The following is a 22,958-nucleotide window of genomic DNA, read 5'->3' as shown; positions in this document are numbered from 1 at the left end:
ACTACCATTAGTAGTAAAGTGAATTATCAAATGTAATTCTGAACAAATACTGATTTTGGTTATTGTTTTTTCAAAAAATCAGCTTATTATTTAGTACCAACTATGTTGTTCCAATAAATATTTTTAAAATTAGATTTCACCTTTGGTATTTTGTTCAAGAAAATGTCAAATATTATAATCAAAGCCATAAGTCCAAATCAAACCTGTGTGCTTCTTTGTAGAATAGGCCATTTATCTTAAATTTGCAATACACTTTGGTTCTATTTCATTTCTTTGTTCACTTATACTAGTCAAAATAAAAGAAAGAAAGTGGTGCTCTTCAGATATTTCCTTGGTATTTGGTTATTTCAATTGTGATAGTTAATAGAAATCTATTGTGAAATAATCAACACTAATTAGAAAAGGAGATAGATGTACTTATACTGTGGGCATAAACATTAACATTGCATATTATTCACTACATGCTGAATAATGTACAGTGATACCATATATGTAATATTTTTTTAAAGATTTCCGAATTCCTGCATATGGTAGATACTGATTACCTAATATAAATTAAAACAAGTTCTTAATGTTTATAGCAGTAACAGCTGTAGTCCCGATAGTACATTGATTTTGTAATTCTAACGGTAGCGTTCCATTGAGATGGCCTTTTTTCTTGTAGTGAAAGGAAAGCTGCTTTGCATTTGCTGATTGTTTTCAGAGATATGTCTGGGTTTTAAAATGAGTTTAAAAGGCAATTGTGAAGGTAATTGAAAGAAGCATCAGGAATGTTTCATTTTTTGCTGTCTTGCATTTTGAAGTTTATGTTTGGATACAGATATTGTGCTTAAGTATTTTTGATTTTATAAACATATGTGTAGGTGAAATTCCATGTGAAATGTTTTAAAATTTGATGGTACAGCTTATATAATTTTTGGTAAGCATGAAAGACAATATATGGTTGACATAATGTATAGATAATAATACTGAAAATAACAGTTTTGAGATAATAACGGAGCTGCTAAATTGAATTTGGACACACTAATTTAAATATAAATCACATATTTCTTTGATCCATAAAGAAGATTAAAGATGATGGAATGATGGAACAAATGCTATGATTGACAATGCAAATTTGAAATTATATTCAACTTAAGTATGTACTGCGAAGCAAGCTTAGACTTCTGTCTTCTACTTTACAAGATTTTTCCCCCTAATTTAAATAATCATTAAATGTTTAATTGAATTGACTCCTGGATGCTTATGCAGACACTTTACTGAAGCTTCAGCTGAAAATAGAAGCTTTGCCTATGTTTAAAAAAATACAAAAGGGATGGTGAGAGGTTTACCACATTGTGTTCCTGTGTGACGTAAACACATTCCCTTTGAAGGAAATGATAGCATGAGTTAGCTTGTGTAATCTGTAACAGGTGTAGATGTTACTGTATAACTGAAGTTATACTATAGGATTGGTTTCATAAATTTGGTATACATGAATTAGATTCTTACCTGAAGAGATGGATATACATGATGCACTCAGTTATTAATTGAGCTAGAAATTGTTTCCCTTTTAGCCATAAGCCTGAAAAATCTTAATCAACTTTAACATTTTTAAGTTGCCAACATTTGGCTTTATTTCAAATTAAATTTTAAATTGAACTATGCTAATATTATGCTACTCTTAAATTAAAATGGATATTCATATTTCTAATTATAAAATTTCAGTTAATGCGTTAGTAATTTCATACTGTGAATTACTTTTAGTATGATTATTAGTGCTAGAAATGGTTGATACTTAGTTTCATAGTGGATGCTGAAATATTTAAGCATTTGTATGTGCACATTGGGAGCATATTGAGCAATAAAATTATGTAACCCATTATATATGTTTGTATTATGTACTATATGTGTACTATATACTATTATGTATTATATGTGATAAATAGTGACTGATCACATTAATAAAAATAAGTCTTTAAATAATGCTTGTAATTAATACTGAAAACTAAAAAAAAACAATTTAAAAATTACGTTAAAAACTTAACAAAAGTATTTAAAACTTACTGCATTTTCTCATCATAAAATTTCATTCAGAGTTTAAATGCAACTGGCCAGATATTCAGAATGATCACCATTATTCAGGGATATAACTAAATAAATTGTTAATGAATGTTTCCTACTCTGCAAATTGTTTCCAAATGAAGATTTTCAAGAAATGACATGATTGAATATTGGTCATTTTTCTTGATAAACTGTAAATAGGTTTGATATTTTCGTGCATTCCGTGTGATAAATCAATTGCCTTATTTATTGAAATTCATTTTTGTAAAGTGCAATAAGTATTTCTTCTGAAAACTGTTATATAGTACTTGTTCATATGACAACAATATGTATGACCCCTTCCTGTTCTAGTTAAAATACTAGTTATGGGAGAGGGAGGGTTTATATGTTATACTTTAAATTGCTTGATTTTAGTGTCTCATCTAAATCTAGTGTGGTATTAGAGGGTTTTAAGAAAATTTAGTAAATAATGTTGAACGATAAATTGAAGTGTGGATGTAATCCTGTTTCGTGTTTCATCTTAAATATAGGCAAATGCATGCTCACATATATGGCCAACTATAAAAAATGTTTGCAACACAAAAATGGAAGATGTTAATGAATTTAGAAAATAAAAGAGGTTAAATCTAAAATGGTATCAAATCATTTTTCATGATTTTATTTTTAAAGTGTTTATTAAGTGCATAATTAAGATTGAAGTTGAAATTAAAACTAATGCATGAAGAGATTGTATAACTTGGCAGTCTGATGCTTGAAGATGTGTTCCAATGAAGATGTCATTTTGCATAATTGAACAGTGAAATTATATGTCTTTTAAGTTTTAGCATTTGCCCTGCCTTTCCTCTCTTTATCTCAAGATGTTGCTTAAATAAAAGAACATTATTACAATTGTATTGATGCTGCCAACCTACTTGAGAACTGATTCATAAAGAAATAGTTCTGCTGAATATTCAAATTGGATTACTATGGGCCTTGTGATCTGCAAAATTCAGTTATTTTCCTTTTACATCTATGTGTCCAGTCATCGAATACAAGCTATTCAAAGGTATAATTCTCAGCTGTACATTTTTTTTACTTTCTGTTTTAAGAAAAATGAAAGGTTTGTTTCTAATAATAGTTCTATGTTTTATATTAATGTTGATTATATATGTTGTGGAGGTAGCTTGATTCACTTTTTGTGCGTATTGAATATTTCTGTTTGTTGGCTTTTTTTTACCCAATGGAATTTTACCATTTACCATATATTTTATAATTGTTGAGGCTTAACCCTTAACAGAATTAGGGTTTTGGACTTGCTGATTGCATTTACTATTGTTAGGGAAGAGCTAGATTCTTTCAGTTCTAAGTTGAATTGTGCACTTGTAAAAACATACATTCTTTAAAAAAAAGTCTATTATTTATATTTAGTGTGAATCCTGACCACAGAAGAGTCTGATGACTGTTTATGAGTATAATTTAAAACTGTCTTCTAGTAAAATGTGCAGAGGATTGTAGCCTTATATATAAACAGTGCTACAAAGATTAAAGTATCACCTTGTGAACTGTTAATTCTTGCTCTCTTTTCAAGTCAATTAAGCTATCAATCTCTATGAATTCCTGAAGCAAGATTCTTAAATGAAAATGTTGTTATATTCTGAGTATGATGTATTCTGCCAAGTTATGTCAAGGAAGCTTAGTGTATTTATATGCAACTAAACATTTGGAAGTGATTTTTAATGGAATGTGTTTTGGGATTAGATTATCAATGAGCATAGTTGAGAAATTTCTCAAAGTTGCCTCTCTGTTTTGCAGATGTTACATATCAGTGAATTGAATTACTGAAATTTGAGAAAGACAAAACTGAAAGAAGACACATACTTCAGCTAGGTTTTGAAATGTTAATATTTATAAATTTATTAAATTTCTATTTTACCACAGTTGTAAGATGTAGCGATACATAATTATATGATTAATATATGTATTCTCTTGTTGAAAAACATGTATCGGTTTTTGTTTTTATTAGAAAGGGCGATATCCAATTTAGGATAAATCTTTATTCTGTTCAATCTTTCTTTTTTATTTATGTTTTATGCTAGTGATGAAATGAATGTAAAAGCTCAGTGTACTAGCATGTTTTCATAATAAGTTATTTCAATCAATACTTAAAAGTGATATCCTATTTCTTTTTTAAAAAGTAGTTATGTCCAATGTAGAAATACATCTTGAAGTAAATAGTTTTACTTACTTAAATGTTAAATGTTCATTAAAATAAAAACCATATAATGTTGTCATTCAAAATTTTCATTGTAATGCTATGAGTTTTACCAAAAAAAATATATTTTGAAATTAGTCTTCAAAAAGTCTTTTAACCTTTTCTCTGATTTTCCAAATACCATAAGTTTTGAACAATTAAAAATTTTTTTTTTAAAAAAAACCACTCTATTCAATATATTTTTTTCTACCAATAAGGTCGAATTCTTAACATGGTTGGAAAGAAAAGCATTTATTATTGAATTGTTTTTGTATGTCAGACAGCAGAGTTGGAAAGCACGGTTGTGAAGTTAAGATTTAAATGGGGGCTTTCTGTAATAATCACCTTTAGCCATAGCTCCAATTTAAACAACATCTGTAGAAACTTGATAATGTTTGTACTTTGCAGCAGGTGTAGTTGGAGTTGTAACCATTCTGAGAAAGAGTTCAGTTTGCTTTTATGTGTGGTGGGAATGAATGACTTGGTAGACTTGAAGGTTGTCAGTTGTCTTGTTTTGGAATGCTGCAGGTAATTGGGCTAGACTGGTGGGAATTATGGCAGTGCACTTCTCACGTTGCACTGCAGCTGCTGTTGATCTTAATTAATCTGACCCTTAGAGGCTGCAGTGTCATAGCATAAAAGGCAATACATACTACAGATTTGAAGTGCTGTTGTCATGCACTTGTTTTAAAAACAGTTTTAAAATGGCTGATCATTTATTTTCACCTTTGACTGTGAAAAGGACAAATGTTTACAAAAATTCTTTTTGGACATATATAGTTGTAATTTGCAAGATATGTTTGTACATTTGGATAAGTATTTTGAGCATTCTTTTGTTGAAAGAAGTTGTGTTGAAATCAGTAAGAACTATTTAGAAGAGGCATGTGTGGCAAAAGCCAGATTAGAATGAATATTTAATGCAGTGTAGAATACATTTCTTTACATAGAAATGTATACTTTATGTAGATTTATATAATTTTGACTTCACAAGTAGTGATATATATATATATATATATATATATATATATATATATATATTCATTCCTTACTTATTGCATGGGATTTAATTTGGTACATTAAGTACTACATTCATATTTCTTTGTCCTAAAATATTTTGTTACCTGAATTTGACCAAAACTGTTCTACAATTTAACAGTTTTTAATAGCATAGTTATAAGCATTCTGGTTAAGTTTAACAATTCAGGTAGTTGAAATTTAAAACTGCATGATTCTGACTTTGTCATACTTTTTTTTTCAGAACTACTAACTATTTAAATAATTGCCAAACTTCAGAGATTTTTAAACCTTTGCATTTTAGGACAGTTATGACTCAGCCTCATATTTTATTGTGTTTGGGCCAAATATGCTATCTGGCAAGTGCAACATTCCTTAAGGTACTTTGTATGTTGCCAATTTCAAATCGCATCTTACTGTATAAATCACACTTACTGAACAATATTGCTATGAATCTAATTTGTTTTAGTATTCTAGTACTAAATCTAGTATTGTTAAGAATGCTAGATTTATTTAGTATTGCTAAAATCTTACATGAGAGCCACTTTGGTCCATTAACTGGACTAGCTAGAAAATGGTAGGTTGTGAGTTCCAGTCTTGCTTTAGGCATGAAAACTACTGGGTGATTTGGTGCCAATCACTCTCTCTCAGCCATGAGCAATGGCAAGCCACTTTCCATGTAACTCTTTAGAAACAAGACTGACTTGAAAGCACACACATATATAAACTTCTATAGTTTAAAACTTTCAGTAATTATGTCATCTTTTTTTTTTGTTGCTCAATTTTATATGGTCCCTGATATTTATTTTGTGCTGCGTTACCTATTGCCTCTTTGGTCAACATGGATACATCAGTTTATCATAATTAGTATATAATATTTTAAGATATGGACATATGCACATTTTTTATTTGTTTTCATTGGCTTGTGGTTTATGTTTCCTGAAACATGATAACCTGTAACCACTAAATAGGTATTATTTTGTTAATTTAACCTTATTTTTTATTTAAAGAATTTATATAGCCACACAACTCAGTAAAAGTGACTCTGACTGGTCAAATTAACCTCCCGAAACAAAGCAAATGAAAAAATACAATCAAGATAAAATATCCCATAATACATAAATATATTTATCAACATACGTCTAGATAATATATTTTGAGGCAGTAGTTCCAAATATTGATATTACTAACTTTTTCAAGTTTGTTATTAAGAAACAAATTAGAAAACAGTAGAGCTTATTAGAGTTTACAAGGTCTGGAGTTCAACTTATCTTTAATAGAAGCATATGCATTCTTTTTACAATTAATGCAAAAAGAAAAAAACAATATTTTGGATATTCATGTTTATGCCTGTACGTGTTGAGTAGTAGCAGTTTTAGCATGTAATTCCAACTAAAAATAAATAAATGCAACTTTCACTGTTATATTGAATGTAAAAGTGATATGAATTGGTACACTAAATGTAGTATGAAAGGACTTTATATTTGCTGTTTTATGCAATTCAATAAATGTTTGTCTTAAGTTTCAAAATTGAAGGTTTCAATTATTTCTGAAAGCTGCGACTTTATATTCTCTTCTTCATCCTCTCTCCTATAACTTTTGGTGAAGCAAAATATGCTTTAATAGCAGCCGTTGGTGTAGAAGTATGGTTGCCTGAAATGATATCACATAATATCAGTTGCCTTAAATATGAGCAAGAAACTAAAGTTCTTGTTTTGGATGGTGATCTTGCATAAACAACTACAATGTAGTCAAGGTTAAGACTGGTACATGGGCAAGTTAACATTATCTTTATGTGAAAGATAATGATTCATTATTGTAGGATCTCAGATATTCAGATACTGTAGTATAAATAAATAATCATCTTTTTTTAATGGCAATAAAGCTAATAAAATTTTCACTTGCAATAATTCGATGACTAAGTAGAAACTCATCCTATGAAATATAGCATTACATTTTGTACTTGTTTTCAGAGGTATTATTACTTACATAGTACTTTATATCCAAGAAATCTATAGTATAGGAAATACTTCTATTTTTATTTAAAACAGGTATTTCCCAATAGAATTCAGAGTGAAAATGCTGCATTGGCCCTCTCCCATGCTGTCATTTTGATTTTTCTCTTCCATCCCTTACCCCTAATCTACAGGTCTGCTAGCGAAAATGTTGAGATGGACAAATAACAGCTTGGGGGCAAGTATGACTATATATAAATGAAAAAAGGACATGATTAAGTATTTTAATCTTTTAAATTAAATAAATATTTTAAATAAAATATTTTATTATTATAAAATATTGAAATATTTAATTATCATTTATCTTATCTATTTTTATAAGGAATACGGTAATCCTGTTGTATGGGTTTATTATGTTTTACTCATTATTACATTAGCATGCTTTGCTTCATTGTGTATTTCTGGGAGCATAAGAGGTAAAGAGCTAGCTTTTGCCCTATGTGCTTTTCTTACCATTTTTAAAACTGTTCAAAAGGTCTCCTAAGCCACTGAAATGCATTTGGAGAAGAGAAAGGGTTGAACTCAGAAAGGAAAGGTAGACAAAGCCTTGAGTCTCTTCTACTTATAGAAGCCTCTGCCAAATCAAAAAGCCTTCTGTGAACTGAGGGATAACATTAAATTTTAAACACTAAACAATTCAAGAATTAGTTTGTGCGTAAGTCCGTGTTTCTATCTATATTTCAGATCAAATAAGCTGATGGGTTTAGTTTATTGTATAATGGCCGGGAGTAGGGTCTCCTCCACACAGTGCCCCAGGTATGGAATTCTGTCCTGTGTGAACTTCAGCAGACTGTGCTTCTGATTGTTTATTATTTTGCTTTAATGGTTTATTTTAATTTGTATTTTATTGTTCATAAGCATTGTTGGTTTTGTTGTGATGGTTTCATTTAAGACAGTTTTGTTGTGTTATAAATGGAGCTGGTTTGTTCTGAAAATAAGAGGTTGTCAAAATAAACAATTATATGTAGTCATAACAATGTGCTAAATATGGGCAGACAAAAAATTAACACTAAATTTAACATTTTAACATTTATCTTGAAAATGTACAGCGGATCCAGGACTCTGTGATTGTAGCACTTAGCTGTCCTTGTCTGAGATTGAAAGGGTTGGGACAAATTAGTCCTTCTCCGATGGGAGACTACCAGGGAATACCAGGACGGTAGACCGGATTGGTTACTTGAAGACATATTAGAAAAAGGCAATACGAAATTGCTTCTTAGAACGAGGCTAGGAAACTGAAGACACAAAGTCTCAGTCAGTTTGAGGGCATTTTTATTGATCAGGACAGTAGGACTAGTGATGTGCAACTTCCAGTTAGTTTGTTTATAAGTTTTGGCAATTTCAGCTTTAATTTCCATGAGATTTTATTTTATTTTAGTGTAATAGTGCTTTCCTGGTGTAACTGCATTTTTCAAAGCTTAAATCAGGAATAACTTTTAAAGAATCTAATTAGGGAAAAAGAGAAAATTTGGTATAGAGGTTTAAGGCACCAGGCTAGAGACTGGGAAACCATAAATTCTACTCCAATTTTAAAGGTACAAAGGCAATTGAGTAGTCTGGCCCAGTCACTGTCTCCCAATCCTAGGAAGAAGGTAGTGGCAAACTATTTCTGAAAATCTTGTCAAGACATGTACAGAGACATGCTCAGGAAATCGTCAGGAATCAAGACTGACTTAAAGAGATAAATAAAAATAAGTAAAGTCAGAGAATATTCATAATTAATCACAATTAGAGTAGCTGCAAGATGAAGGCCTCCTTTTCTGAGTTAAAGCTTTGCTTGTAGATGAAAACCACAGAAAGGTATTAGCTGCATATAAGAACATTACTGAGTAAATTAGCAATTGTTCAAACATCATTGTAATAAAGTTAATTTACTGGGAATAACTTTTATGTAGGATCTAGTTCCATAGTCCTACCTCATAATGTTCTATACCTATATTAATCTTTATGCTTAGTTATCATATCATGTTGATGTTTTTATAGCTGGAAGGATATAATTTTCAACATAACATATTTATTCTGTTAATGAGTGTCATGATTCAAGCCAGCTACTATTGCTGCTATTCTTGCACTTGATTTTATATATATATATTTATATATATTTATATATATAAATATATATATATATATATATAAATATATATATATATATATATATATATATAATATATATATAATATATAATATATATATATATATATATATATGTTTTGAGTTCGGTAATGTGGATTTGTTATTGCTCCTTCAAGATCTATAGCCAACCAGCCCAGCACACCATCCCCACACTTATATATAAGAGATGGCAGCTCGGTCACACACTGCTTGCATATATATATATATATATATATATATATATATATATATAATATATATATTATATTATATTATATTATATTATATTATATTATATTATATTATATTATATTATATTTTATTATATTATTATATTATTATATATTTGTTTTCTTATTATATATTTATATATACACTCTTTTTATATTTTAGCAGAATTTAGTAGGAAGATAGTTTACACATTTTCCCCTTTTTCCCTCTTTCTGTTGGGAAATGCTTTTCCTTATTTCCTTATTTTTGTGGTCCTTTGTTCTGTGTTCAGTTGGCCTCCAAAGCTCTATGCTTAGAAATTAGTTTGAAACAGTGTCAAAACTTTAATATCTTTCGCTTTCCCTAATCAAAACTTGAAAATTTTAAAACCATTTATATCGATGGGTTGAAATGTTAAAAAAATTATTCAGACTGAAGCTTCATAAAATTATGATTATTACTATATATAATTAATTAAGCAGTGAGATGGGTGGCAGACAAATCAAATAAATAATAAAATAAATAATTACTGTCATGTAGCTATGTTAATAGAGGAGTAGCATTGGCTGTTTATATATAGTTTAAGGTGCTGGTTATCACCTATAAAGTCCTTTGTAGGACTGGGAAGCTCTGAAGTGGCCTGTCCCAGATATTTTAGCTGCCCAGTCTATACAAACACAACATATCTGTTGTGAGCCTTAACTGCATAAGGTGACGTGAAAGAAGCATGAAGGCAGGCATTCTCTATAAGTACTTCTTTCTTTTGAAACAGCATATGAGCAAGGATGGCTCTTAGTTTTATGACCTTCTGAAGACTGTTTAGAAGATCTTTAAAGATTGTTTTATCACTTTCTTGGAAAAGATAGATGAATAGTTGAAAACTGAGTTGTAGGTTGTAGGGAAATAAGAGGCATTAAATTTGGTCAAGCAATTGCGGCAATATTGCTATAATGTTGTATTACTGTATTTATGATTTGCAATATTGTTTTATTGAAACATAGATTGGAAGACATTGGAAATCTTATAACTCATTAGAGGAGGTATCTTCAGACCACTTCGGGCAAATGGCTCTACATCCTTTCTTTGAAAACCTCGAGTGATGAGGCACCTATGAATCTCATGGTCAAGAAATTGTTCTTTGTTTCAAATTGAATTTTAAAATGATTATCAGAAGGCTCCTTAGTTGTCTTTTCTTTAGAACTTTGTATGTTTAATACTTAGTTCTATTTACCATTCTTCATATATTTAATCTAGTCTTTTACCACCTTTGTTACTCTTTGCATTCTTTCTAGTTCCTTAGCATCTTCCTTGTATTAAGACAACCAGTATTTTTGGTGTAGATAGATTGTGTTTTAGATGTAATTTGACCAGTGCAGCATAGAGCAGAACTATTACTTACTATGACCTCAACATTGTAACTCTGTTGATAGAGCCCAATATTGCATAAAGACTTTTGGCAGATAGAGTATCTCACTTTGCTCATGCTTAATCTATGATCTATCAAGATCAAGATGAGTCATGCCAGTGCAGTGATTAGAATGCAGTACTGCAGGCTACTTCTGCTGACTGCCGGCTCACTGCAATTCCGCAGTTCAATTCTCGCCAGGTTCAAGGTTGACTCAGCCTTCCATCCTTTCGAGGTTGATAAAATGAGGACCAAGGTTGTTGCGGGCTTTATGCTGACTTTGTAAATCGCTCAGAGCGGGCTGTAAAATACTATGAATCGGTATATAAGTTCTGTTGCTATTGCTACCTAGATTCTTTTCACAAATACTACTGCTGAGCCAGGTACAGCCTATATGATTTTTTGTATGTAAGTGTAGAGCCCTACATTTCTTGCCATTCACTTCATTGTTTTGAGAAAATGCCCAGTGTCCAAACTGAAAATGGATCATTTTGAACCTGTATTGTGAACTGTTAGTAATTTTCTTGAAAGCTCTGAGTTGTCTGTAAATTTAATAAGCATCTTTTTATCATCTTTTCTAAGTAATTAATGTTAAAAAGTGCTACGCCCAGGATGAACCCTGAGATAGACTACCATGTACTTTTCTCTGTTTACGTATACAATAGATTTATTAAGGATTCTGTATTGAGTATGATTGTTCAACAAAGTGTGAATCAATCTGATAGAGGGACCATTTATCAGGTGCCTTATTGAAGGCTAAATACACCAAATCCATCACTTGTCATTGATAATCTAATTACCTTGTCAAAAATAAAGTAGTAAGATTTGTCTTGTCTGATCAATGTTTAATGAAGTATTCTGGCTTCTGATAATCACCTAGTTCCTTTCTAAGTGCTTGAAAACCAATAGCTTTATGATCTTTTCTAGTATTTTTTAAGTATTTATGTGAGGTACTTATTTTTAAATAGAATTTGTGTGAAGCTGATTGTAGTAAGTTGTCTATCTCTGGGTCACAGACAGGTCAAGCAATATATAGTATGGTAAAAACTGAAAGAAGATGAAAACTTTAATTCATCAATAAAATTTTCCACCAAGACAAACATGTGCCTGATGAAAGAGCCAAATCTTCAAGGTTTTTTTAAATGGCAGGAGGGCCAGGGCATTGGGGCAATGTCAGGAGAAAACTATTTCAGAGGGAAGGTGCCATGACAGAGAAGATACACTGTCTGTGTCACTTCATATGACACTGTTTTAAGGGTGGGATCTGCTCAGCGCCTCAAAGGTCTTACTGAATGACACAAACAATGGGAGCAAGGTGATTCCTCAACATCATTTGATGTCATTTTCTATATAGCTTAGAGTCCTTATATCAGGGCTGTCAAATTCACGATCCATGGACCAGATGCGCCATGGCCATGCCCAGTTTAGTGAAGAGGAAAAAAGTCCCGATACATCATGTGACTACACTGTGACAAAGCGAGTTTGACACCCCTGGTTTAGACTAATTATATGCAATCAGGTGATTGTCAACTCTTAGCAATTATATTTGTAGTAATCTATGTCATCATTATTATCATTTTCATCATCCTGCTGTACCTTTTAAGGATTTTTGTTTATGTGTGCCTTTTAGTTAGTTAATCCTGAATCCTGGTGACTGCCTGGAAAAATCTAAGCTGTTTTCCTGACAATGTTTTTGGAAGTAGTTTGCCATTGCCTTCTTCTTAGTGTTAAGACAGAGTGACTGGCCCAAATTGGTTCTGAAAAGATTTGTGGAATATGATCAATATACAAAGGGTTTATTTTTTTCCTTATCTCCTGTGATTTTTCAGCAAGGCTATTTTAAAGGTTTTATTCGTGGGAAATATTACATTTTAGTTATTCCTGTTTGCTGAAGTGAAAAATTCCATTATCTTTAAGCTCTGCTCTTTCCTTATACTTATTAGCTCATGGTGGGAAGAAGGTAGTTAACAACTGCAATATAAGGTTACATCTCTTGTTGAGTTCCATAGATTACCAAGATTTTCTGACTTTCTGTTCAACAATGACAGTAATAACATATCTCTTTCTTGCTTCTGCTTCCACCACAAACAATTCTAACACTGCTAAAATGAAGAAAAGCTGAGATAACTGGAATAGATTATTGCATGGAATTGTAAATTCCATTCTGTGGAAATTAATACTTTTACTCTAATTGGATGATGGAAGATTCTAGGAGAAAAATGAAACTGATATTGCATGATTAAGTTCTGCTTATCCATGAATTAATCTGTATTGACTTTTTTTTAAAAAAAGTATATTGTAAAGTGCCATGATAATTTTGAATAATCAATAAGATTTGAATTATGCCCAAGAATATGATTTATTTATATTCATTATTATTAAAATTCATGAAGAGAGGGAATGATTTCTATAGGCAGGCAATACCGAAGTTGTGGAATTGTTTTCCCATGGAATTATCTAAGCAATATGCAATGGATTTAAAATTATATATTATGCCAGGAGAAAGCTATATATTCTAGTATATTGAATAAAAACTATATGAAGCTTTCAATTTAAATGTGTAATCCTATGCCCAAGCAGTACAGATGAATTAGATGATAGGGAAAATTCTGTGTTAAAGAAGGAGAGAGAAATTAAATTACTACTATTGTGGTGCTCCTGTTGTGACATCTTTGATGTGGCTGCATTAGGAATATCATATACTTTTCTAATTTTGGTTCCTGAAGGATTCTGTAGACTTAGAAAAGTTGCAGAAAAAGAAAAGTAAAACGCTAAAGCGTCAGAATCACCTTCCAAGAAAAAAGGTTCTAGTACTCATGGCTGTTGGGAATGTTATAATGCATGAAAAAGAAATGTATGTATGTATGTATGTATGTATGTATGTATGTATACATGTATACATATATAGGACATTTAAGTGCAATACTATTTATGATTACTCAGGAATCTTTTTAATAGATTATAAATTAAATATGTAACAATACTAGAGAGTAGATGTAAATTGTATATTTCAAACCTGTGCATCTTATTGATTGATTGTTGGGTGGTAGTTTGAACCACCTGACTGAAAGGTCTCTGGGTAGCTGAACAATATGTGTAGTATTGTGTATTTCAGTATACAGTATTTTAAAAATGAGGGTGTGATGGCTGATACGTTAAAGACACTAAGCTTGTCAGCTGGAAAGCTGATGGCCCAGGTTCAAGACCTAAGCACTGTGCAACAGGGTGAGCTCCTATTACTTGTCCCAACTCCTGCCCATGTAGCAGTTTAAAAGTATGCAGATACAAGTAGATATATATAACCACTTCGGTGGGAAGGTAAAGGCATTCCTTGTGCCTCAGTGTATAGTCATTCTGGCCACATGGACATGGAAATTTCTTCAGAGGACACTTGTACCCTCGGCTAAGAAATTGAGATGAGCATTACCACCTAAAGTTGGACAGGACTGGACAGGGGAAAGCTTTACTTTTTACTTTATTTTTTATAAAAAATGTCTGCCCAGATAAAACATATGAACTGCAACAAAGATTATAAGGGGTCTGGAGGTTAAATCTTATGAAGAACGGCTTAGTGAACTAGTTGTGTTTAGCTTAATAAAGAGAAAGTTTGGGAAGACATTAAATCAGTTTTCCAGTGCTTGAAGTCACAGGGACGAGGGTGTCAATTTATGCAGACCTGAGACAAGAAGCAGTGGATAGAAGCTCATCAGAGGGTGATTCAATCTGGAAATGAGAAATTTCCTGATGGTAAGAACAATTATCTCCTAGAGAGTAAGAACAGCTTGTCTCACAGATTGAGGGTACTCCATTTCTGGAAGTTTTAAAGAAAAGATTGGATGACCATTTGTTTGGGATGGTAAAAGGATTCCTTCCTTGGACAGGGGGTTGGACTAGAAGACCTCCAAGGTCTCTTCCAGACTATGATTCTATGTAATGAGTCCTACCCCCAAAAAAAATCCTGGCCTGGGGACCTAGCCAAGACTTGGGGCTTGGGGCTTTATGTATGTCTAGAGGATGCTTTTCCATATGGTAGGGGTTGTAACAGAGACAATACACTGTCTTAATATCACAGTATGACAATATTTAATTGAGGAGGTCTTACTACGTGTTTTGAAACGGCAGAAACAATTGCAAATGGGTAATTCCTCAAATAACCAAGTTCTATGCCATAAAAAACTTTATAGGTGATGATTGAATTGTATCCAGAGGTCAACTAGTAGTAGCCAATGCAGCTTGTGAAGCACTTGGTAATAATGAAGAACTTCCATTATTGCCATACCATTGCATTTTGAGCCAGCTTTAATTTCTACATAGTTTTCAAGGGCAGCCTTATGTACAATGATACAATTATGAGATGATTAGAACATGAGTAAGTATTTCCTGGTCAAAGGGAACTTTAAAGGTCTTCCTGGCTATAGCTGTCACTTGCTTTTTGAGCAGGAGCTTTGAGCCTACAAATTGCATAGTAGCCTTGAATGGGAAAGTACATTCCTATCCAAGACCAAAAGTATAAATGTCCCTGACTAGGGGACTAAAACATCTGTAGTAATTAAATCTTGTCAGGATTGAGCCAAAATCTTTTCGTCTCCATCCAGAATATTTCTCTAAGCTCGGACATGCAATTTGTGTAATTTGCTCTTACCTCTCAGGTATCTAAAACTGATTCTTTTTCAATTTGGGAGAGTCCAGCAGTAGCCTTAAAAAAGAAAACAAAGTTTTAACCGTTTCAGATATGAAAGATGTTGATCTCTTTACCATGCTCCTACTACTATTTAAGGAATAATACAAGATATAAAAACAGTTATGAGGACAATGGTTGTTGATTTTCCTTCAGCTGTTGTACAGTAGATTTTTTTCCCAAGTTGCTCAACAATTGTTTGAAAACATTAAGAACTGACACAACCATCTTGGAAAGCAAAACCTATCAATGATAAGTGTGTCATATCATAGTTCAAATATACCGTGTTCCCTAAATATCTACTTTGCATTTGAAAGTAAAATGTGTGTGTATACATATAGTACATACATACATACATACATACTAGAGTTATATTGTGTGCAATAATGTGAAATGTCTTAGAAATTGAAAGCAAGCCCTAAATGTCTGGTTAGAATAGATACCTTATTTTTAATAGCCAGGAATGCCTGGATAAAATCAAAATGCAGTAGGGGACATAAATTATCTGTTAAATTTGTTTTACATACTTTAATATTTTAACTATGCATTTGTATATAAGGGACAGTTGGATAGCAAAACAGTATTCTCAGAACAGAGAAATTGTTCTGTATCCTCTTTCATTTATTGTGAAGCACACACACACAAAATCTCATTACTTAAATATGTTTGCAGTGTGAGCATTGGTAAGCTTATAGAAAGCTATACTTTTTTGCCATTTGTTTGGTCTTTTTTTTAAAGAAAATTATCTATTTGCCTAAAATAGATATTTACTTTAGTGCTTGACTTATATTTAGCAATGTGTATTTTATGAGTATTTAAACATTTTCCTGATAGTGTTCAGTCAAAGTATTTGATTAGAAAATAATCTAATGAAAAATCCTAATGCCTAATGAAAAAGATCTAATGAAGTAGACTATTGTAATTTGTATTTGATACTTGGCACACTAAAAGTTTTGTTTGGAAGTTATCTAATCAGATATTCTTTAAAAAAATCTAATTCTTGAAAAAAAATATTTTAAGTATATAATACTTTTATATTAGTATTTACAGATATTCCAGAAAAAAAAAAAGAAAAAAAAGCTCTCTTAAAATTCACATTAGGAAAAAATTCTCATTTTGGTTGCTGATTCTATAATTTTGTCAAAATATTTTTGTGGGAAGTTTCCTAGCAAATATCACTGAGAGAAGCATCTCATAATTCCTTTCTTTTTATCAGTATAGTGCTATTTGCAACTATGAAAATTAAGTTAAGAGTAAATGTGAAAATAATTGCAGATAATCACTTTTAATACTGTGAAGTTATCTATATGGAGTTAATATCTACCTTTCTGAGGTGATTGTTGTGACTAAGAAATGAGTATGTGAAAATTTAAATGAAATTTAAACTGTCATCCTAATGTCATCTTTGGTTCACTTTTAGGGTGTTATGAAATGTTTGTAAATCTTAACAGGATTTGTAAATTTCACTTTCATTTGATATCTTCATACTTACAGAAATATTTAATATAAATTTATGGATATTTAATATATATTAAAAATAAATTGCATGCTTGTGAGCATTAAGGACAAAGCAACAGAACAATACTTAGTTAACTAATATTTTTTCAAAGCGGTTAAATAAGATCCTTCACAATTCCTTGTATTTAATCTTGCATAGTAAAACTTATAAAAATTGATTATATTTATAAAGGTTAATTATAAATGGAAGACCACAGCATCACATTATTCAAATGTTAATGGCAGGGCTGTCAAACTCCTGGCCCATGGGCCGGATGTATTACATGCTGGCCATGCCCACACCCAGTTTAGTGAAGGGAAAAAAAAGCCCCAATACATCACGTGATATTGCCGTGATGACGTGAGTTTGACACCTTTGATGTGTGGTATCTCAATATTCATTCTACAAGATATGACATTTATCTTTACAACATATTCCACAACAAGATTCCAGGCTTCCATTAAATGCATTAAAATAATAATACAGGTAGACCTCAACTTATGATAGTAATGGAGCCTGCCTATTAAGATGGTAATCCAGTTAAATGAAACTCGTTAAGTCAAAGAGCCCCCATCTTGGATTTCCCCAATGCATATGTTAAACAAATGCAGAGGCTGTTAAGTGCACATGGGATGTCTCAGGGATACCTGCCTTGGGCATCCCATGGCTTCCCTCCTCTCCCTGAAACATCCCATGCTCGCTTCCCACCCTTGAGGTCTCCACAGCCACTTCCACCCCCACAATCCCTCACTCAGCTTCTGAAGATCTGCAGAACTCAGGAGGTGGGCGAAGGGAAGGAAAATAGGACTTTCTTGCTGGGCCATGAGGGAGAATTCCATTGGGCTGACAGTTCAACAAACCATTATAGTAATAAACCCTCCGTGAGGCACTACTTTTAACATGAGGCTTGTGTTTCCTGTGTGCTCTGAGGAATATGAGAGCTATGCCAGAGGATCAAACATACTGGACAGATGAGCCAGATGAAGAATGAGTCTCCTATAAATAATATGGTGAGATGTAATTTATAGAAATCCATATCAGATCGAATGTTGTTCAGGTCAACAAGGAGGTATTGGAGTTCCTGGATGTCTGGTGACAAATGGGTAAAGGATTCAGGACTTTTGGCTGAGCAACCAGGGCCAACAGCAGCAAATATACAAAAATTGAAAACAAGTAATATTCTGTTATTATAAATCAGGTCCAATGAATAGAGAATATGTGAAACGATGTGCTAGTTCTGGAAAGAACAAGATCCAGAATCAAAAATGATAGAACAAAGACTAGCTGATCAATGTTTGTTTATAAAGTATTAACAGAAACAAAATTGCAAAAGTCTACCCATAGCAAAGGCATCTAAGATTTGCCATAATTAGTTTAGACCAGTGGTTCCCAAACTTTTTCAGTCCACCGCCCCCTTGGTGCTACAAACTCATCCTCAGTGCCCCCCACCCAGGAGCGGGATTCAAATTTCTGTGGGCGTGGCCTAATTTGAGGGCATGGCCTGCTGGTCACATGACTGGGTTGGCGTGGCCTGCTGGTCACATGACTGGGGTGGGCATGGTCTGCTGGTCACATGACTGGGTGGGTGCGGCTTGTCATGTGACTGGGTGGGTGTGGCTTGCTGTTCACGTGACTGGGTGGGCATGGTTTGGTGACTGGCAAACCAATACAAGTGGTCCTCACTTAATGGCAGGTTGCTTAGCAAGTGTTCTAATTTATGACTGGCCTCCCCAGAGCTACTTGACCTGTTTTGGAGTTTTGACAGCCATGCACACACACTCCCTTCTAACCCTGCTGGAGCAGATCATTGGACTAGAATCGGCAAAGCATCTCTGATTAGATTCTAGTAGTGAATAGAATCTAATCAGAGATGCTTTACTGATTCTTGTTCATTTGTTTTATGTCTGAGCGGAGTGGTGCACCAAATCAATGGGGTGAGCCTGAGAGAAGGAAAGAGAGAGAGAGAAAAGAAAGAGAGAGGTAGAGAGAGAGAAAGAAAAGAAAGAAGGAGGAAAAGGGAAAGAAAGAAAAGGGACAAAGAAAGAGTGGAGGAGGGAGGGGGGAGAGAGAGAGAGAGAGACACACAGAGAGACAGAGAGAGACAGAGAGCTGATGCATCAGATTGAAATGAGGTCTAGTTTAGAGGCCCTTTCCCACATTGAAACATCTTTGCCAGCATCTTTGCCAGCACATTGAAACATCTTTGGCTTCTATTACAGTAATTAAAGGTTTTGTGGACGAAACATGGCCAAGACTATCAGGAAGCTCTCACATTTTGTTGGGGCTTAAACAGGATCCATTGGACCAGACCTCCACCCTAAAAAAAATACTTTTCCCCAAAGTATTACAGTGCCAATTCTGAAGAAGGCAAAAACAAAATGTACTGGTAAATGACAAGAACACACACAAACACACACACTCCCTTCTAACCCTGCTGGAGCAGGTGATTGAACTAGAATAGATATCTCATTATCTTTCTTCTCCTTCCTTCCCTCCCTCCTTTATTTCTTTTTCTTTCTGTCCTTTCCTTCCATCTCCCCCTCTTTCTTTGTCTGTCCCATTTTCTTTCTGTCCCTTTTCTCTTTCTTTTCTTTCTTTCTCTTTCCCTCTCAGGTTCACCCCATTGACTGCTGCACGTTCTGGTGCAAGGGGCTTAATGGGGTGAGCCTGTGGGGCCTCGCCTCGAATGCAGCTGCGGTGGGACGTTTGAAAATCCAGAAGGTACGTCGGAAAAGTAGAGGAAAACGAAAGTGGCTTTGCTCCCCTTTTCAAACATCCTGCCACCCTTGCATTCGAGGAGAGGCCCCACAGGTTCACCCAATTGACTTGCACACTCCAATGCAAGGGGCTCAATGGGGTGACCTGCGGGGCCTTGCCTTGATCGCAGCAGCAGCGGGACATTTGAAAAGGGGAGCAAACCCACTCTGGCTTTCTTCCACTCCCACTGCGTTCGAGGCAGGCACGTCAGGAAAGTGGAGGAAAGCTGGAGTGGGCTTGCAGAATGTAACTCACCTAGATCAGATGGTGGTAGGAAGGCAGGGCAGGCGGGCTGGCTGGCTGGCTGGCTGGTGGTGGTAGCGATGGCAGGTGGGAAAATGGGAAACAAATGCACATGCACTACATAAGGAGTGACTGGGCGGGGCGGGCGGGAAATGCTGTCAGTGATTGTTGCGCATGCATGCAATGTCATGCATGCGCAATAAGGATTGACAGCAGAAAATGGAGGAGGGGGCAGGGCCAGCCAGGGGCCCTTTTTGCCGGTTCTTCAACCTACTGGAACGGTAACAACAGTTCTTGTGAACTGGTAAAATCTCAACCCTGAATTGTGCCCTGCGAGGGACCCACCTCCAACGCCCCCCTGCCACCTCTTAGCGTCCCCCTGCCAGCCCCCTTGCCTCTTACCGCCCCCTAAGGTATCCCACCGCCCCCCAGGGGGCGGTACTGCCCACTTTGGGAACCACTGGTTTAGACTATAGAGGCAAACCAGGGGAAGTCAGTAGAGGAAGGCAGCATAGGTATTGAATCCTTTTCATTCACAATCCAGGCATTTTCTCCTCTGTTTAATTCTCAGAAAGAAGAAAGCATTGAAACTAAAAAAAAAAACTGAAACAAAGAATAATGAGCATCTAGAAAAACAATAAGGTTATTTGCATTGAAACTTGTTCTAAAGAAAGAGCTAGCACAAATATTAAAAGATTACAATAACTATAGGATTAAATATGAGCACCAGTTCATTGGAAGAAACAAACCAAGTAATGCACAGCATGGTTGCAGTTATAACTGAATATCTGGAAGGCAAAAATAAACAAAGAAGAAAAGAAAAGGCAAACAATGCACCTTCAACATAGAAGATCAGTCTTGAAAACAAGATCAGCAAGCTGAGATCACAGGCAAGCAAGCTAGAACAAATGAAAGAAAATAAATTGAAGAACAAGAACAAAGAATACATGATTAAGAAATATCACAAACAAGGAAGATTAAAGAAGTATTGGAATTAATAAAACAGCAAATAAAGCCAAGAAGATCAGCAGATATGAAGCTTGAGTTGCATACTATAGGCAGAACCTTCAACTTCCATGAATCAGAAATGTTTCTACCAATCCATCAATGGAGGGACTGCTGTGAACCAGTCAATGCCTGACAAAGAAGAAACAGTGCAGTTTTGAGTGCAGCTAAGCAACAACCTAAAGAAACACAAGAAAAATGCAGCTTGAATAAAGAAAGTGGATAAGAATTAAAAAAGAAACTAATTTTTTCAATTTTTTTTTAAATAGAAGCAGAAATAGTAGAGAAAAGGGCAGGGATGATCAAAATTTGATCAGTGCAAATTGAAGAACTGCATAGGTTTTGATAAAATATCTGACTGATTTGCACCTACTCATTACAAGCAGTTTAACATCATGCTGCAAGGTGGTAAAATTGAATATTGGGTTAAACTTAGTTGATAATGAAAGATCTGACAAAAGGGGAAGCATCAGGAAACTACAAGCAAATTACCTGCTTACCAGCTTTCAGTTTGCTAACTGATGTGGTGGTTGATGCAGTCTATTAGCATCTAATTCAGGGGTGTCAAACTCACGTCACAGCACCATCTCATGATGTATTGGGATTTTCCCCCCCTTCGCTAAATTGGGCACGGGCGTGGCCAATGCATGATGCATCCAGATCGCTGCCCAGGAGTTTGACAGCCCTGATCTAATTGAAAACAAGTTCTTTCCACTTGAGCAGAAAGGAAACCTCTCAAACATCGGAGGAATAAAATATGATTTTGGAAAGTTGCAAGAGAAGGAAAATCAGCTTGAATGTAGCTTGAAATGATTATAAAAAGGCATTAGACTCCCTGACACATGATTGGATAATCAAGTGCTTAGAAATACCAAGTATCATAAAAAGATTAGAAACTTTGTGCAAAGATCAATGGCACAAAGAAAAACAGTCGTTGGCCAATGGTGATAGAGTGGGAGTGACTAATATCAAGAGATGATTTTTTCAAGGAGAATGATTCTGTCACTACTACTGATTGTCATTGCATTGATTCTTCTGTCAACAGTATTTCCTCTGTCAACAGTATGAATATGTCAGGCCATGATTATATGGACGATCTGAAGCTGAATGGAAAAACATTGAAAATCACTACTCAGCACTGTTCATATATACAGCCAACATATTGTAATGGAATTTAGACGGGTGGGATGCTACCGGTTCTGCGTGCGCAAAACATAGTCACTGAACCGGTAGTAATACCGGTTGAGTCCCACCCCTGAGTTTAGACTGGGCAATGTGCCATGCCTACAATCAAACATTGAAAAGAATGAAAACTGAAGGGAGCAAGATGCCATATGGAAATAATTGATGTCATGCTGGCCACATGACTGGAAATATCTTTATGGCTTAAAAAATGGAGATGAATACCACCTCCTAAAGTAAGTCACAACTAACGAGATAACTCCCCCCCCCCCATTGGACATAGCATCAACTTGCTCCCGTCATGTGAGGGAAGAAGATCTTAAAGTCCAAATTCACTGGCGAAATATGTCAACATAATTAACACCTGGCCAAATCAGATCATAAATACAGGTGGAACCTCTTGTCATGAATGCTTTTGTTCGTGACCAATTCGGATGATGACCAAACGTTTTTACCTCTGGTCGCGCTCTGGTGGCAACCAAACACAGACGTGGCAATTTGCTGTTCCACGCCAATTTCCCCTTCTACACTGCACCATTTTTTGTTCACGCATAAGCTTCCAGGGA

At 34.2% G+C, this 22,958-nt stretch overlaps 1 protein-coding gene across 4 annotated transcripts in view; it reads left to right on the top strand.

Moving 5' to 3' along the window:
- Window positions 1–22,958, top strand: part of NOVA1 (NOVA alternative splicing regulator 1) — a 132,821-nt gene that overhangs the window by 2,905 nt on the left and 106,958 nt on the right. The gene's annotated exons all lie outside the window — the stretch shown is intronic.

Source organism: Notechis scutatus, chromosome 1 (assembly GCF_049901735.1).
Source record: "Notechis scutatus isolate UNSWTSFEM ecotype Mainland chromosome 1, rNotScu1.2, whole genome shotgun sequence".
Lineage (NCBI taxonomy): Eukaryota > Metazoa > Chordata > Lepidosauria > Squamata > Elapidae > Notechis > Notechis scutatus.
The sequence above is the reverse complement of the archived record's forward strand: the minus strand, read 5'-3'. Positions and strand labels throughout refer to the sequence as shown.